This window comes from Sturnus vulgaris, chromosome 3 (genome assembly GCF_052056855.1).
Source record: "Sturnus vulgaris isolate bStuVul1 chromosome 3, bStuVul1.hap1, whole genome shotgun sequence".
NCBI classification, from domain to species: Eukaryota; Metazoa; Chordata; class Aves; order Passeriformes; family Sturnidae; genus Sturnus; species Sturnus vulgaris.
The window spans coordinates 97,313,581-97,333,747 of NC_142245.1; positions in this window are offsets into that span (position 1 = coordinate 97,313,581).

Below are 20,167 nucleotides of genomic sequence, written 5' to 3' on the forward strand. Positions count from 1 at the left end.
TACACCACTCAGAATGCAAATTGTTGCTAGTAAAAGAGTGATTACCAAAAAACCCACTCTGCCATCATCTTTAGACTAAATATACATATTAGACCGAGTTGCCAAATCTCCAGTGACATGTGGCCTCTGCAATTTCTGTGAATTCCTGGAAGGTAAGTGTTAATTACAGTATGTGGACAAAAACTAATGACTTGTTTTGGAGTTAATGTCCCATTCAAAAAGGATTACTGTTGTTATCAACCACATCAGGCAATTAATGGCATCCATAATGCTTAAAAATTAACAGTGGCAGCAGAGCTGAGTGACTGTTTTGAAAAACTGGTCATTCCTTGGAGATTAATGAGCAATTTTCTGTCAGAGAGCAGGATGCACTCTGGTAGAAAACTGACAAAAGAGGCACAATCCTCAGGGGATTTTTTTTAACAATCCATTTTGCTGCGCATATTTAAAAGGAAATTTGGTAGATATCGCTGCCATTCCAGAAGTATATTCTCATTTATTTTTCCCCTTAAACATCATAAGCGAATATATGACAAGCTACACTGAACCGGATATCTAGAATCTAAAATTAATAATTACAGGGGAAGAACCAACAAGGTGTAAAACACTGCATAAGGACTTTATTCCAATTGCTTTCATTTAGGTTTGTTAGAGAAATAAATATCAGCATTGTAGCAATTAGATTTCTCTTAAATCAATCACAAACAATTAATGTGAACTGTTTCCCTATTTTTGCTTAATTGTGTCTAAGCAGGTGCTCTTTTTTAAAGTAAAAATTTCAGAAGAGTGTGATTAAATAAATTTAATTAGAACTATAATGAGTGTGATTCATACGAGAAAGTTGAAGTCTGGTTTTTAAACATATATCCTTTTGGTAAAAAAAATTCCCTACTTTAAAACTTCCTTTTTTAAATTTTTAAACCAAAACTTAGACAAGACTCTATTTCGTTTCCCATTCACCAGTTTGGTTGTTGACTTATACGTGCACAGGCTAAGACTGATCAGGTGTGTATTACCCAATACAAACTTAGCACAAAGTATAGAAGGGGCCAGCAGCTCCCAACTATCCCAGCTCACACTGGTAACTCACATGAAAAGCTGGCTGTGACCCACAGCTTGTGGGCTGGTAGTTCAGTTCCAGGTCTGAGTTTCTTTTCTTTCCCTGAGGGTTTCTGATGCTTCCCACCTTACTTCTCTCACAGAGCCTCCAAAAGTTCATCATTTATAGTTTTCCAGTCCACTTCTAATAAAATTATACCTCCACCACCAAGGGCATCCTCTCTGGGCATGCAAGAAACTTGCATATATATAATCTATACATATAATAAACGATATATATATAGTTTGTGGGTAGGAGGGGAAAAAGTTTCAGAGTGAAAATATTGCCAATTGATTTGTTTTGCATGGAAGTCTTCACAAATTAAGCTCCTCTTTCAGAGGCTGCAGAATTGTTGCAGCTGTTTATGACATACCCCTGAGCAGGTCTCGTCCTGTCAGTGAGCCCAGATGACAGAGAAACAGTAGAACTTGCTTCTAGAGAACGGGAAGCAAAGGTGGGAAGGTGGAACAAAGAAGTCAGGAGGCACTGATTCCCTCAGAGAAAATTCTGCAGTGGTCTAGGCTTTTCTGAGAATCGGCAGGCAGGTGAAAAAAGAAAAGGAAAGCATAAGGGAACTAGGGAAGTTTTCAAAAATATGTTCTGGGCCACCTGGGTAAATTACTTTCCTTTTCAAGGACCTTTCTGAAAACAAGCAGGTTTTTTTGTCTATTCAGGATTTACATATTGCAGTTCCTAAAAGTAACCCAGTGCAGGGTCCCTGACAGTGTGTTTCTGAACAGTCTCCCCCCACTCCTCATCTTGGCTGCTGTGGCTTTAGCTGCAAGGCTTGGCAGTGGTCCACAGCTTCGTCCCAATGTTCTGGCGACTGCTCTCCCAGCATATGGTCTATTCATTTTTTTCCCCAGCTGCTACTCAGCCATGATCTCTCCCAGCTACAGACCTTTGTTCAGAAACAGGGAATCAATTTTCTCCTTATTAAAGGGGCACAAGGAGCAGAGGAGAAGTGAGAAGGAATTCCCTTGAACCTCAAACATCCTAAGCCATATGCTGATACAGGGACTTGCTCTCACTGAGAGTTAGTCAAGCCTTCAGAGGGCAATTCAGACTCTTTGGTGTGGACCACTGTTTAGGAGTATGTGGTAACCAACCTCCTTACCTCCCTACTGTTTTTCCAACCCATTTATCCTTCACATTCTACTTCTTGGAGGCCCAGTGACTCTTCTGAAGCTTAGATTCCTTATGGAATAAATTGCATGGAGCCTATGCCAAAATGTGTGCTTCTAGTAGGACTTTAAGGGACCTTCTGTGTCTTTCAGTAGTGGGCAAGGTCAAATAAACAGAAATAAAGGATTGATTCACCTCTTCTTGAATTGTAGGAGTGCAATTTGACTAACCAATTAATGGCAAAGCCAGGCAGAAATAGTGCTGCAAACTTATCTGACTTTACTTATGAATTGCTTTAAATGTTCTGCAAATAAGGACCTGTAAGTTAAAATGTGTAAGACAATTTGACATGTTGAAAAGATACAATGAAGAACTGTTAGTGGCTCACACCTCAGAAAGCCAATGAAATAAAACTCCAAGGAAGAAAAGATGAGGCTTGAGTTGAAGAAGGAGAAAAGGTTGGTACAGCAGGGAAATCAGATCAGTTCTGTAGTAAAGGTGATTTTTACAAACTCTCATCAAGAAATCAGTTATCTACATGAAAGAGAGATATTTCATGACTTTCTTGCTTGGAAGCTGGCCCCCAAAGGACCATGATTAGTAGCTACTGGAGTTATTGGAACCTTCTTTCAACCAAGAAACTTAGTGTTTGCTTTCAGCTCCTCATAAAAGAAAATAAACAAAATATTATCAAGCACAAATTGCAAAAAAAGGTAAAATTTTCACATGAATAAGGTGCTGAACTAAGGAGGAGAAATTGCAAGCAACAAGACTCTCAGCCACATAGCCAGAAACAAGACTCTTAGCCACACAGCCATAAAACAGAAGGATCTAAAGTATGAAAAACATCAAGAGACATTTTCATTGATCACAGTTTCCATGATTTTTAATTGTCTGGGACAGTGTTATGAGCATAACAGCATAAGAGTCTGTTCAGATAATGGATTTATGTACAGAAAAATGGAAAAAAAAATGGATTGCAGGTTTCATAAGTTCAGATGTAGCTGGAGTGAACTTGTACTTCCAATCTTAAAATTTTCACATGTGTAAATCTGTCTTGGGTTGTACATGGCAGAGGTTGGATGGGACTCAAAAAGGAAAGCCCCAGTATCTCCCTGCAATTCCACCTGAGGTGACCCAGCATATAACATTTACTGTTTTTGACTTCAACTCTATTGCTTCTTTCTCCCATAGATTCATCTCCAGTAGGTCCTCAGTATCCTGCTCAGAATAACTTCCAGGTCATGAGGTCATATTGGGGCTGTTTCTTTTTCCTTCCTCCTTTCACTGTGAGATTCACCAATGCTGACTCCAAACCTTCATCTGAAAGAGACTGCAACCTCAGAGTTTGTGGATGAGGGTTCATGGAACACCAAGGAAAAACTGCAAACTCTTGGGGGATGGTCTGTTGCCAAATTTGCCCATTGCTGTGGTTTTCAGAATTTACACCATCCACCGTTTCTTTTGTCCTGAATTAAACTGAAGCCCCTTTAGCATCTACATACATTTTTGTGCTCTCACTAAATAGATGGATTAGCATAACACTTGGCTTTGATTTGAGAGCACACAGAGATAAACAAGAATATCAGGATAAGAGAGCAGGACACTGAAGTTGAAGTGACAGTGAATAAGACAATAACTGTAGACTTGATTGCATGCACTGAAAGGACATTTAATTCTAGTTTTCATTATTAAAAGACAGCAAGACTACAAGAGCAATGACCAATAGAAAGTCAGTGGGGAGGAAAGAAATCTTCTCCTTGGAGTGGCAGATTAATTTGTGCTGCAAGAGCCATGTCAGGGTCATGATTCAATAGATAAGGGGGTGTTAATAAAGAGCATGCTGGCCTTTCCAGAGGTTTCTTGTAGGCCATAGCAGAATGCACAGTGACAAATTTTCCTCAGGTCCCTACTTTGTGAATTAGTAATCATGGCCTCCTGTACAATATAGTTCAGAGGACAATTCAAAACATTTTGCTATGAAATACTCTGTGGGAGTAAATTGCATCAATTTATTTAATCAAAAAGTATTTTCATTCTCCCTGTCCTCCCTGTCACTCTTTTTTTTCTTCCCTCCTCTGCCTCATTTGCTGCTTATCTCCTTCTGGATTTTCTACTTAAGAACTCAGCTTCCAACTCAGCTTTCTAAATTAGATGGCATAGATAAGATACTTCAAAATGTGCTTATGTGTGCCTAGCACTCAGACCAATTTTGTCTTTCCTTCAGAGATGGAAACATTAATTCACATCCTCTACCTATGAATATCACCGTGACTGACTTAAGAGTGTTCTGGTCAGCAATCACCAACCTCAAACAGATATTTTTCTTTTTAAATTTCTGGGCTGAGACAGATTCTGCTGGTCAGATATGAAACAGAGCATCTGAAATGAGGATTTAAATGGTAACCATACACAAACACATATGCATGCAGTCTCTGGTGCAGGAGGAAGGAAAAAGGTGAGAAATTCTCGGATATAAAATAGAATTGGGGATACAAAATGAGTTTCACTCACATGTTCACTGCTAAGTAGATAGGCTAGAACTGTTCTTTAAGCACAGCACAGACTTATCTTGTAGCTGCGTCTGAGCAAATGTGTCAATTTTCAGTGGACAGACAGGCAGGGATTTAAAGGGGATGTGAATAGCAGGGTGGGATTCTGAGTAAACCTCAGATAAGAATGTGGATTTCACCTACTATGAAGGCGTATCCATAGGAACCACTGGCATTTCTCCCCTCCTGTACTTTGGTATGGCTCCATTTCTTTTCAAATGCAATTAAATCTACCTACCTACCTACTAGTGGACCAAGACTGTGGCAGGTTCACTGAAATTAGTCAAGACTCCAGAAATTCCACTAGTCTTAGTGGATGTTTCTGCAGGAGCACTTGTTTGTTAGCAAGAGAAAGGATTTCATAATCTGAACTCTACTTATTGAAAATCAGTCTGCGGCCAGGATTATTAGAATCCCTGCACTGGGGATACAGCACCTTGGACCCCAGAAAATCTATTTCAGTTACAGAAATTACAAATCTACAAGTTCACAGGATTTATATGAACCAACTCAGCAATTCCTTTGCAGACCATTGCATTTGAGATAGTGGTATGAAACTTTCAGACTTGTGTATCCAAAATTTGGGGGCATAGTTCCCAATTTCTCCTTTGTAAGCTAATCAATGAGATATATTCACACATCTTTAACTGTCTCCTTGTATTATCCAGACATCCCAAAAGAAAATATACACAAATCATCTGGAATTCTGCTCCATGTCCAGAGGGGTCCACCACATATCTGAATCCCACAGTTCTACTGAAGTATTAAATATCTGGTAGGAGTTCACATTCAAGCAACATTAGCTTGTTTTCATTCTCTACTTACAAATGCATTTTTTGCCATGGCCAGCCTATTTGCTGAGGCTCACTGCTAGAGATACTCTAGATTGAGAGTCTCTGACATACACCCTTGTTTGCACCTATGCACTATAAAATATGCTATTAAATCATTTCCCTCCCACAACCACCCCAACCCAATCCTGTGGGCTTTAACACCATTCATTGACAGCCACCTTGCTCATGCTCCTCTGGAGAGACTTCACTTAACAGATTGTTTCTTTGTTTTATCAGAATGAGTACAAATACAGGCTATCACAACCCAGCAGCCTAACTCTTCCTTAAAGTACAGAATTGTTTCTGTTGCCCACTGTATCAGCCGACTGAGATAGCAGCCCTGAGGAAATGAGCCCATCTTGGTATGACTTATTTCCATGAACTATTGGTTTTTGTATTTTGAATTAAATTAAAATACACTGATTGATACTGGAATACTGGAAAAAATCAATATTTGACCCAAATACATTTAACAGTAACATGTTCAAGTGTTACAGTGATTTCCACTGGAGAGCACAAATTAGATTTCATATTCACTCAGCCCAGAAATGATAATATTAATGGAATATAAATGTTAAGAGTTGAACCCACCAGCTGCAGGTAAATCAGAAATAATGTGTGTCCATGTTTTCTGTCAGACATTAGGGTCTGAGAATATGCTACCACAAATCAACAAGCATGGAGTTCAGTACAACTAACAAGGACTAATTGGTTTTCCTAGTCAACCAGGAGAAGATACAGAAGTACTTCTTGAGCTAAACAGGTAAATTATCATAGAAAGAATCCTCTCTAATTGCCACCTCATGTTGACAACAAAAAAGAAGTCACATCATAAGACAAGAAGGATGGAAGTAGAGAGGACTGCCAATGTCAAGAAGAGACAGAAACAAATACATCCTCCAATAAAGCTCTACAAAATTCCTCCAATACCTTTGCCTTGTTCTTCATGCTGTTGTTTTGTCTTTTAGCAGTTGTCTTCTTTTCCCTGGTGTCTGTCCTTATTTCTACTCTCCTTCATCTTAATTTGGTTTTTTTTTTGTCACTGCCAAAGCACACAGTCTAACAAATTCCACGTGTGTGAATATGGAGTTTGAAGTATACATTGTGCTGCTATTTTTTGTACATGTTCAAAAAGGGGGTTGAGTTTGGAGCTTGGGGTTTTGAGTCTTGAGCCCAAATGGAAATTGTTCACATAGCATGTGATGTGTCCCCTTCAGAGAGACCTAGAACACCTGCCATGAGTGTAGCTCAGCATTCACACGTGTGCTGGCATTCTGAATGAGAGAGCACAGAAGACCTACACACTTTTGAAACCTTATGGTAGCAAAAAAGTTTGTAAATGTCTACAGTTCTAATGCAATAATATTGCAAGTACAACTTGTGTTATTTTTGTGCAATGGCAAATTTCTGGATATTCCTATAGTGTTCTTGTATTTGCAGTGACAGACAACATAATTGCCTCTTTAGAAATTTCTCAGCAAAAACATATTAATAACACCAGTCTGGCTCAAAAGTACAAGGTCATTCAAATCCTTTCCAAATATATTCTTCACCAAAGGCAACCACCACTACTAGAAACAACCCCTTAGGTTACTAAAACGGCAGTTTATGCCTTATGGTATGATAGAGCCACAGACATTTGAGGGAGGGAAAAAAATCCAAAAAGACAGCCTTATTACATTTACTTGCATGAAAATCACAAGTCTTTCTTTTGTGCTTCTGACAGAAATGTTTCAATTCAATTAAAGGAATTGCATTTAGTATCTGCATATTTATCAGCTGCTGTCTGTTATACTAGCATATAAAAGCAGAAGATAGAATATGTTTTTATATACACATCAAATAATATGAGAGAGCTGGAACCCATGTTATGAGTATAGCTTAGCATAAACGTCTTAAAATGAGTTGGACTAGGCACTGATCTCTTTGAACATCCTAAATAAAAACTTGCCAAAATGGAAAAGGTGGTGTGTTTTCATTGACAAGAAAGGGGTTTTACAAAAAAAATTTAAATTTTGTAAATTTTGTAAAATTTAAATTTTGTAATTAGAGTAAACAAAGGGAAAGACAAGATATTGGAATTCCTTTCAGTTTGTGGACGTTTTTACTTAGGGATTTGTATTGAAAGTATTAAATTCAACAAGACAGATATGATCTTTTTAGCCTACTGTATTTGGTATCTTGAAAATATGAGCACGTGAAATTAAGGTATGATGAGGCTTGATAGATGATGTCTTAGGCAGAGGTTGTATGGGATGATATCTAGGTTTTTTCAATACCAAGGACAGAGTGGTTAAAGAAAGACAAAGGCAGCCTAAAATAACCAAGTTAGAAGTTACAAGCTTTGTTCTACTATTAACAACTATCTGTGAAGCCCACTGAAAATCATCACCTGTCAGCCCCAGACATGTGGCAGGAGTCTGTTACTGCCATCTGCATGCTGTTTCCTGACTGTGACACTGCTCATATTGCCTGTTTTGGATAAAACAATTCTACACAAACTGTGCTTTTTTACAGACATTTGAAGAACCCCCACATGATATTACAGTGTTATATTAGAAAGAAGTATAAAGAATTTCATATTATGAAAAATTTAGCACTTTTCTTCCCACCAATGGCACCTCCTCTATCAGTTCAGAGGACTGTGGGGTGAATCAGATTCCTACTCTCATCATTCACAGCTGAACACAAAATCTGTGTGATGAGTGGGAAAAGGGGGTTCAAAGAAAGAAAAATAATTTTTTATGCATTACTTTGAAGAGCTAAGTTTAAGCCTTACTTCTCCTATGGGGTTTTTATGTTATACTATCAGTGTACAATTACAGAGGTCCCTTATATCAGAAGTCTCCTAGATCATATCTTTCTCTTAATTTCATGGCCTCCACATGGTCCATGGAACCTGTTTTAGAGTTAAGTACTTCGTGTTACTCCCAACACCCAGGGAATCTCTGCTACTAGCACATATAAATTATGAAAACAAATTATGAAATTATACTATGAATGAAAATTATGAAAAAAACACCTCCTTCCTTGTTTTAGGCAAGCTTAGGAATCAAGAGTAGTCCTTCTTTACTTTAGTTCTCCACTCTGCTAAACAGTAAAGTGACATCCTTTAACACAGGAACACACTGAAGTTATTTTAATGAGCAGATAAGAACCAGTAGGACACTAGGCAAGACTACCATAGAAAGTATTTCTACATTCTAATACTGACATGGTCAGTATTTTTACATTTGGGATTATGTTTTAATCTTAGGAACAAAAGGGAGGGTCATGCTTCAAAAAAAGGAAACTAATGCAAATATCAAATTACTACTCATTTTGTGGATACCAGCCATTCAGAGTGGTAAACTAGGCAGTAACTGTGACACAAATTATATGAGATCTTGTAATTAAAGACACTTTTGCATAACATGCAGTGCAAGGGATTGCATTAATATTGCAAAGACTTCTAGCATTTTCCATTATTTATGGTTTTGATTTTGCACCCTTAAAATTCTCCAGATGAAATATTTCAGAATGCAAAAGATTTTATCATTTATTTCAGAGTCCAAGAGAATCAACTTTCTTCCACTGATGGGGATGTCAACCCTTCACAGAAAGTCTTTATGCTCTTATATCTCAAATTTAGTTGAGAGTACTTTGATATTCTTTATCACATGTTCAAAGTGTTTCCATAATGGAACTGAAACACCTTTTAATCAACAAGTATAAATAAATTCCATCATAACATAAATAATTCCAGCCAAATTGGGCTTTTGTAATCTATTAAACAAATAGAATATACTAATGACAATAGAGGTACACCAATGTAATTTAGTGGAAAGTGAAATGCTATAATCTGTATTTGCAAAAGCACTCCAATTCCTACTTCTCATTGAAATAATTTTGCAAGGATTTTGCACCTGAATAACTTGGAAAATTTAAGACTTTAAATTTTTGTTTTTATTCTACAATTGATCTTTAAATGAGTAACTCAGACTTTTAGTAAGTAAGACCACACTTAAGAGGTAACATACTATTTTCTGTATCTGTGAGATGAACATGTGTGGTCAAATACCTCCTCATATCAGTCACCAATTTCCTTTTTGTTTAACATAAAATTTTCAGAAGGCCAGGCAGGAGAGGAAAGCAAATTGTCTTGTAAGTAAAAGCAAAATACTTTTAGAGGATGGAGAGAATTAATTGCCTACCATATGTGGCAGTCAGGTTATCTCCTGAAGCATGACATTTCATAGATTGAAAAGGAATAAAAAGTAATATCTGCTGGAAAATTATCTACCCATTAGTCTTACTGGTTCTTTGCCAGGCTAACTCTCTCAACAAAAGTGGTCTAACACACTCAGAAACATTTTAAAATTCAAGTTTCTCCTGCCTCTTTGCTATCTGTTAATGTTTGATCATTTTAACCATGGCTCACATCAATAACTGAGGGTCTTGCATCTATTCTGTGACTCCTCTATTCACAACATCCCAAGAGATAAAAATATTTCCATTTTATAGACCAGGCAACAAAATTTATTGAGAAGACTAGAGGGACAAAGGAGTTTGGTGCTCTATCACTCCTGGAATGTCATAGGCCAAAGTTTGGCATTAGGCTCCTAAACAATGCATGGAAAGAGCCTGGGATGCCATGCTGAGAATGTCCTAGTCAGGAGTCACTTCAAGCTTGCTGATGCTGCACAATTTTGGTAAGCCCCAATGAAGGAATGTTATTCTCTCTCTCTCTGACTGCATGTCATGATTCCTTTACCTCCTCCTGGAGTAAAATCAGCCTTTTCTCAAAAATTCACTTGGAATACAGCTGTAGGGCAGTTTCTGGCTCCCTTAATCCAGTGCCAGCCGTTAAAGTGCTCCACTCACCTGTGAGAACCTATTTTCAGTTCCTTTCTCTAATTGCAAGAAACTTGCAATTCCCAGTTGAATCATTTTACTCCAAGGTCTCATACTGTGGTGATATATCATGTTTGTAGCACTGTCTGTTGAAACTGCTACATTTTGCTAAAATACAGAAGGAAATAGTAAGCATGAACATGGCTGGTTAGGTGCCATGGTGGTTAGGCGGTTGGGAGGAAAAGCTATGAACCATTTTCTGCTCCTCTGAATATTTAATACATGAGACAAACATTCATTGAATTCAGATAATATTTACTTAAGCCATTAGTCAATATTTTCCTCATTAAGGGTGGCAGGATTTGACCCATTCCACAATCAATCCAGTGGCACCAGGTAAATAACATAGTTTTTAACTCACATTTTTCATACAGAAGGTTTCCTTGAGCAAATGGAATGAAATTTACAGATGCAGCACACATAATATTTAGATGTAATATTAGCTCCATCAGGAAGAAAAAATCCTGAAAGTTAACAAAAATTGATTGATGCTCCCTGACTGGAAGTGTCTGTAATTTTTTGCATGATAGCAATATGGAATGTGTTAACTCCATGAACACCAGTCTCCTTTACAACTGCTGTTGCTATTCCAACCACATTATCAACCTCACACATGTTTACCTCAGGGATATTTAGCCATCCATAATTGACTTTTGCACAAAAAGAAAGCTGCAGGCAAGGTTTAATCCTTTTGGGCTTGCCTTCTCAGTAAAATAAACAAGTATATAAGAGAATTATAACGAGATCGAGTGTAAAATCAGAGCATGGGTTGAACCTGTTCAGTCTTTTTCAATTTTATAATTCTTAAAATTTTCACAATTAGGATATCTGGAAATTAACATCTTTGCATGTAAGATATTACAAATAAACAGAGAATTCATCATCTCCACTTCCATTTAGCATTTATCTAATTGTTATTTAAGCATGTCAGATTCCTTTATGGAGGCAGAGTTCAAAAAAGCCTGTTGTACTAATATCACACTAAACTTGAGCTGATAAACTTCATGCCAGGTAGCAGTGATTGCATATAAACTCTAGATGAGATTAATCTTGGTGAGATTGATCATTAATATGGTAGGTGGTGTCATGGTTTAACCCCAGCTGTCAGCTCAGCCCCACATTGCTGCTCACTCCCCACCCAGGAGGATGGGGGAGATGCTCTGAAAGGTAAAAGTAAGAAAAAGCATGAGTTGAGATAAAGAGAGTTCAGTAGGTAAAGAAAAGCTGTGCATGCAAGCACTGAAAAGCAAGAAATTAATTCACCACTTCCCACGGGCAGGCAGGTGTTCAGCCTGGAAAACAGGGCCCCACCACGAGTAACAGTGACTTGGGATGACAAACTCTGTTGGAGTCAGTAAGTCAGGAGTCTCTCTGATTTCTTCAGAGAGAAATCAGAGTGCAGGGATTGAATTAAAGTCTTTGGATGGAATGAGTAAGTGAATAGATGGAGTGAATTAGTAAATAAGTAAATGGAATAAGTTTTAAGTGCTTTTAATGAGTAAAAGGTCTTAGATGCCTGAGAAGTACTATATGTTCTAGTGAAGGTTGCAAAACATACTAGTGTTTCCTTAGAGGCTCCAAGAACCTAGCTTCACATATAATAGAGTTAGAGTTAAGAATATTGCTTACATTTTTCAGTTAGAACAAGATAGGCCATGAACACAGTCTATATGTAGTCTGGCGTGCTAAGAAACCAGAATTCTAATAGGTTAAGAAGTAGTGGTCCGGGTTTGTGTCTTAGCTAGTTAGAAAGTTTCTATAAAAGAACATGCATTAGGGAGAGCTGGGGCTCTGTGCCATGGCTTTATGCCATTGCATTTTGCCACTGCAGTTTTGCCATTGCTTTTGCCATTGCTTTTACACCATTGCTTTGCTTTGTTTTTGCCTTTGAGACTGATGTGCTTCTACAATAAATAACTTTATAGCAACTATAGCTGCTTCGCTTTTTGAAGAAGAACATAACCCAACAGTGTGGGTGCCTCAGAGCACCTGGAGGTTCCTAAACCTCACAAACTCCATCACTCTGAATGTCCTCCTATTTCTTCTCCTTCCCCCAGCTCTGTATGCTGAACATGACACCATATGGTGTGGGATATTCCTTGGGTCAGCTGGGGTCCCCTGTCCCTACTGTGTCCCCTCCCAACTCCTTGTGTACCCCAGACCCCTCTCTGGTGGGATGGGGTGAGAAGCAGAAAAGCTCTAGGGTCTGTGCAAGTGCTGCTCATCAGTAACAAAATCACCCCTGAATTATCAACACTGTTTTGGTCACAAACACAAAACACAGCTCCATACCAGCTACTATGAAGAAAATTAATCCTGGCCCAGTCAAAACCAGCCTAGGTGGCTAAGACTGGTGTTCAGTAGATCTTTTAACCCTGTGCTATTAGGGAAAGAAAGCAGCCTGCAAGGCTTTTTCTCACATGCCCTATCCCCAGTCCTGCAGAGATTTGTCTTGTGCTGATACCAAACATTTGTATGAATATATGGTAAATTGTTCAGGGAGCTGATCTGGCTGAAAACCAGCCATTTTCACCCAAGGTTAGTTTTAGCTCAGATCCACTCACCACATGGTGCATCTAACACTTCATGATGAATGCATGAAGAAGGGGGAAGTCTCCAAGACTGTTCCTTCTGTCAGCAGGTCCACCTTAAACTGATAATTCATCTTTTTCTTTAAACAGTTGAAAAAAAGCATACTCTACAGTTGCATCTTGTACCCATTGACAGCAAAAGAAGCTCAGAAAACTAGCTCGAGCTTAAATTTCTAATTGCAGATAGCTGAAGTGAGAGACATCTCGTCCATGAACAAAGAAGGCCATACTATGATAAAAATTCAAAACAAAGTATTCTTTTAGGGTTTCAACTCCCTGCATCAGGTCAATCATGTCAAGTATAGGTAAAAGCAACCTGTGCTAGGCTATGGAATAGATGAGAAGGGAGGACAGTCAGAATAAAATTGTTGCTTCATAAAATGAGCAGCAAACTTCTTGTTGATGTAAAGCGTATAAGAATTTTATCCAACAGTCCTATGTTTTAATCTGTTTTTATCCTTTGTTAAGTTATTAACAAATTAATTAATATATCTCTCCTTTCTCTATTTGCAAAATGGTCATTTATGGGAGTGCATTTCTAACATGCTTTCTAATAATATGCATGAAGGAATTATTTAAGTGTTAAGTACATTATTATCTATTATCTGACAAGTCATCTGCTCTACTAGCAGAGCAATTAGAGAAAATGTCCTATATATTTATATGCAGATAAATCTAGATGTAAGTGAAAAGATTGAAGGGGGGGAAATGAGTGATTTCTTTAATTTATTCTTTCATATGTGAAATTTTGTATAAAAGCTTTTGTAAACTGTTCTCTGACCTATGTTATGAATCTTATTCCCTGCAGGAAAAAGAAAAAAAACCAACCACTTAACGTTTAACTTTCATCACTACTCAAGTAACTGTTGTCCAGCTGAATGTGTATGTGGAAACAAGCAGCAGGTTTCAACCAGAGAATGATATTCTACACACAAAGTAATAGAAAGAAGTTTGATTTTCTAAATATAGCAATTTGGGGTGTTTCTAACAGATACAGTCATTATAAGCATATGTGTGTGTGCAGGGGAGGTGGTATACTGAGTCAGGCATGATATTATTGTTTTAATCAAAAAGCAGCAATCAAGGTAGGAAAGGCTATAAAGATACTATAGATATTTATAGGTAGATATAAATATATATCAATAGATATAGATACCTATATAGAGTTATAGATAGATAGATAGATAGATAGATAGATAGATAGATAGATAGATGTAAGTATATAGCCTGTAAATACTTCAGCCTTTTCCTATTTTCTTGTTTTTCCCTGAAAATCTATGAAGATATCATTGAATAAAAAACTTTGAAATGGGTGCCTTAAAGTATTACTGTAGGTTTGCAGAATGTAGAATGACTTTGCTTTATTTTTAATACATTACACTCACAGTGTTAGAGCAACCAGGTATTATTTGGAGAGAGAGCAAAATGCCAGTCTCATGAGAAGTGCCTGACAGAACTCTGCCTTCGTTCAAGAAATTCAAACATGATTCAAAAGATTTCCTTTCAAAAGAAAAGGGTAAGAAACATTTGAATACTAAAAGCTGGAGATGGCTGAAATGAAGAGGGAAGTAATAAGAAGGGCAATAACAACTGCACTGTGGTTCAGAAATAGAATTTTTTTTTCTAAAGGGTGTAGTGACGTATGAGAAATCCAGAAAGTCAAGCGGTAGAAAAAGAGGTCAAAAACCAATATCCTGTGAGTATAGAAATCTGTAAGAATGTTAGCTTTAATAAAATGTACACCTTCAATATGTAGTTATAGCTGAAAACTCAAAAAAGTACAAAGTTGAGTCTGGTTACATGTTAGAAGAAAATCCCAGTTTTTCTCACTGAAAAACTCTCATTGTATTCTGTAGTGATGACAATCACAGATAACAATACTTGATGAAAAAAATAAGAGTATTGTAGTGAAATTTATATCCACACAAATCTTGATTTCTTTTATCAAAGTAAATAGAGGATCATAAAATGGTTAAGGTTGGAAGTGACCTGTGGATGTTGTGTGGTCCAACCCCCCATTCATGGAAGGTCACCCAGAGCTGTTTGCCCTTGACCATGTTCAGATGGCTTTTGAGTATCTCTGAGGGTGGAAGTTACACCACAACTCCAGAATTTGTCTCTACAGATACTTTTGATTGTCATTGCATAGAAGGATGAGGAGGACTTCAAAATATCCTCAAGATCTTCTTATAGACCTTAGAAAAATCTAAGGTATATTAAGCCACTATATTAAATGGTTTTGGGACAGGTTCTTTTATTGAGTGCAGCAATCCCTTCTGTTGATAGTGAGTATGAGAATAGAAAGCTGTAGGACATATGTAAGAAATGTGAATATATCTCAGTTGAAACTCCTATATAAAAATTAGACTAGGTGTATGGAAACTAGAGATTGAAAGCACAAGTTGAGCCTGCATTGAAACGAAGACATAATAGAAAATGTAAAGAGATACTACTAAATATACCACATTAAAGGTATAGTTTATTATTCACCACCAATTTTTAATGCATCAAGATTTTTCTCATATACTTATGTAGTTGCAGAAAATTGGAAATAATTTTTGCTTAAATCATTAAAAGATGGATTACTACTATTTTAGAATATTATATGCCATTACCAGTCCAAAATCATTAAGAAGTGGTCAAGTCTTTTATTATGGTGTTTCTAAAGCCCCCCAGAGTACTTGCAAAGCTGAATTTGTTTTCATGTATATGAAAAGATAACAATCTTTTCACTATTTTACATCCCATGTGAAGTTGAATTACATTTTAAGAATTGTCACTTGTGCATTGGTTGTGTGATTTGTCATTCACTGGGCTGCTCTTTTTAAGAAATGAAAAGGCAAGAAGCAGCAATTTAACCAAGTAAGGTGTTATGCCCTGCTCTGAAAATTCTCAAGATGTTCAATAACAAACTTTCACTTGCAAATTCAGAATATTGAGGTACAAAACGGTACTCAGCAGATTTTAAAATGTAGCCATTTTGGTTAGAAATGCAACAACATAAAAGCATAAAAATAATGCTTAAGAAAATGTATAATGAAAATGAAAGAGAGAAAAGAGTAGAAGTGTATATAGTCTCCACCATTGGATCCACAAATCAGACTTGATTGTTGCAATTTTGATGTTGTTGGTTGAACTGGTGGGGGCAGTCCTGATTTGTTGGGGTGGGGAAAACCCATGAAACACAAAGTTGATGGGTTAATATTATGCCCAGGCTCACTGGGATTGCCCAGATGCTTCTCCTGGGATGCAGAGCTTTACACTGGATGATGTAATACTGTGGATCATGGGACACTCTAGGAGTCTTTGACCCCTTCTAAGACATGTCAGCTGCAGGTATGGCACTTCAGAAGGGGTGGACACCTTCAGGCTTATGTCCTGACACTTCCTTGAGGGGAGTTTTCACAGCTAAGCCACTTGTGTAAGGACATTAACATGATGAAAAGCAGTATCCCACCTCGCAGGAGTTACCTCTTTGAGAACAATTCTGCAGTGAGTAGGTCAGCAAATTAGGGCCATTTTCCATGTAAATTTCTAAAGAACAGCATTCAGATTGTAGCACACACTGGTGAGGTAGAATGGAGTTAAGTGCATATTTTACAAATCATCCTCCAGCAGAGTAATCCAGAACACAATAGGATCTAGAACATCCTCTGGAGCAATCTACAAGCAATCTTCTTCAATACTGTACTTAAGTCAGTCTGCTGCAATGCCTGTCAACCTATTAATAGCACTGAGACTGAGGGCAGCATGGCAGCCAGCTGTTTAATTTCTTAGTGAAATACACTTTTTAATGAACAAATATATGAGAAAGTTACACTTTCTTCCCTCTGCAAACCTTCCCATTTCAATTTTAACATTTATATTTTGATCTCACAGATCCTATTTTCCATGTAGATTGTAAAACGTCCATTGGGAACTATTCAATGTATGAATAAATACCTCTCTGTATGCTATAATGTATGTCTGTTAATGGCACCACAAATACACTGATCTCAATCATCTACTTATCAACATGGCTGTCTATAGCAACATGTGTAAAGAATTGCAATGTACAACAGCAGGCAAAACTCATCTTGCAGTGAAAGGTTGTACCAGAATTTGTATAATTACAAGCTCACAGAGATGAATTTCCTATCTCTACTTCTCTTTGAAAAATCTGCCATATATCATGATCAAGGGGTTATGTACCTGAATCCCGTTTTTCCCATATGCTAGCCAGAGGTTATCCACTTGTTTGTGGGGTAGCTGCAGGCTTTCCCATCCTCATGTCCTTTATTCTACTTCCAGCTGCCCTGAACAGTGATCAATAAGTTACCACTCTGTGCTGCAATCAGTGTCCTAACTCATTTCTGCTCCTACAAAAAAAAAAATCTTTTTCTTATTCTTTTTAAATTTTTTATTACTCAGATCAATATAATCAGAGTTCTGAGTCTGTCTCACTTCCAGTCAGCAGAGCCAGCCAGTGTGGGGACCAGCCAGTTTCTCAGTAATGTTCATGCTAAGTGAGAAATTTTTTTCCCCTACACCAAGTTCCTCCTAATGACTTCCTCTGAGATGCCAGGGTGGTCTTGCTTCCCTTCACACAGCTCACTGTGTCTGCCCTGCCATATCCGCTTTATAAAATGATGCCTTCCAATTTTAGGCCCCTTTTTTCCCCCACAAGTAGTGAATGCTCTGTTAATCTTTAGGAGTGGTCCTCCCAAGAAGGCTGTAACTTCTATTTTAGGGAAGATTACAGTCTGGGTGAATTAATTTTATGACAGCAGTTAGTACTATTTCTAATCCTCCTTTGTTATCTAAGGTTTGGTAGAAGGTCACAGAGGTTTAAATTCTGGACTACCTTGCCAGAAATCATCTGCCTGAAGAGTTTTAAACTTCCCATCCTTTTACAGATCTGACCCTGCGTTACTCTGCATGTGTTCTGGGTTTCCAGAAGCCCTCCTATCCATAGCAGAATTTTCTATTAATATTTCCTATAGTCATCAGACTTGATATAGTTCCTTCATCTCCACATGTTTAGAAAAATCTACATTTTTTCATAATTCCCATACAAGACTCTGCCTAACACACAACAGCATCTAAGAAATATAATTCCAGGCATTAAATCCAATATGTACAGTACTTTTATTAGAGAAACTGCATAACTATAAAACCACATGAAAAGAATCCATGGTGCTACTACTCAAAATATTCTGGAACAAAATCCATTTCTCCTCTTCCTCTCTTCCAAAGAATCTTAATATTAAGCTTACAAAAAAAAAATCTTGAAGTGTTAAAGGTATGTCTCAACAAACAATAAACAAATCATCACACATAAAACAGGTTTCATTTGTGTTAAAGTACTTCAAGATTACTTCCACTGACATGAAAGCCAGATTCAGAAATTAGATCCAAAATGGAGTATAGTGAAAATGTCTACAAATTAAAAGGAAACATCTTTCAAACAATGATCTTTGATTTATAGAATCACTACAGTTTCTTAAAATTGGAGTACCAGCATCAGCTTATTTAATGAATGATGATTTCTTTCTTTTATAGTAGGTTTAAAATCACTTGATCTAACAAATTTATAAAAATACTATTTTAAAAAAAATTGGTATTAATATGACAGTAACATAATAAATATATTTTGTAAGTTTTGCTGTATTCCCAGATTAAATATAAGGCTATAAAAAGTAAATAGCTCATTTAATGTTCAACTTTCCTTGTTTAAACTTGATGAGATTTGAATTACATTGTAAGGAAACTCATTGGAAACCCTACAATTTCCTAAAAAAATTAGTTCCATTCAATATCTAATAAAAGGCAGGGCACTATTTCACATTTAGGAGATTAAATATACTGGGCATCTGAATTCAAGTCAGTATTTACATTATTAAAATGGATACCCATAAAAAACAAGCAATAATTTGTATATGTAACCTTAGGTACCAAAGTTTGAAAATTACCTAAAAATCTACCTTAAAGGATGAAAAAGTCTTCAGTCGGTATGCATAAACTGTGGCAGCCTCTGATACGTGATTGTGATAAAATAAAGACACCAGGTCAGGAGAATATTTTTTCCCTGAAGTGCTCACTACCAAGCTGCAAGCTCAGGAGATAGTTTGAGGACCAGCAAGACAATTCTTTTCCATGTCAAGTGCAATTATACGGTACAGATATTCTCATATATGTTGATCTAGGATTAAGATTTTGAGATGAAAAGCAACCTCGAGAGTAGCACAAGATAATTGTTTACTGCGTGTCATGGTGAGCACAGGTAAACACAATTCAAAAAATTACTCTTCCAAAATCAACTAGAATCAATCTATGAAATGATGTAACAGGAAAAAAATTCTCATGAACAACTAGACAAAATTTCCTCTGAGATTTATTTAATGAAAAGCAGCAACTATACCTTGCTTCACAAAAGTGTATGTCACCATACAGGAAAAACCCATATCTAATTATTCAGTAGAAAATGGGCTCTCTGACATGAAACAGGGAAAATTGTTTCATAAATCAATTTTGCACTAACCTTCTAAACAAAAATGCACCATGCATTTGAGATGCAATTACTTTGCCTTGTACATCACAGAACAAGGTGACTTGCTATTCATTGGAAGGAGAGGTGAGAGTTGCTCTCTCTTCCTTGCACTATACATAACAATCCATTATCAGAGGAATTAGAAACATTCACAACAAATACAGGGTCCTCAGCTCTCATCCACAGGCTCTTCTAAAACTCCTCCATGCAGCATTTCTTCACACCAGGGACAGTGACAAGCTCAGTACCATCCCACAGCAGCAATTGCTGTCTGTGCTTGCTTCTCTGCCTCCCACTGAGCACACCACATCAATAATTTAGACCCAGCCCTTTCTGTTGTGTGTATGGTTAATGGACAGTTGCATCTGCTTTCCAGAAGCTTCTGGAGTAAGGAGCATTTAAGTCAGAAGCCCTAATTTTTGCAGTTTTAGTATTATTTTTATAATATTATCTTATTCAAACAAGAAAAAAATCATATGGGCAAATCAGTGCATGCTTCTAAAGAAAGAATGGTGCAAACACTACTATTTATACTGTCTTAATAC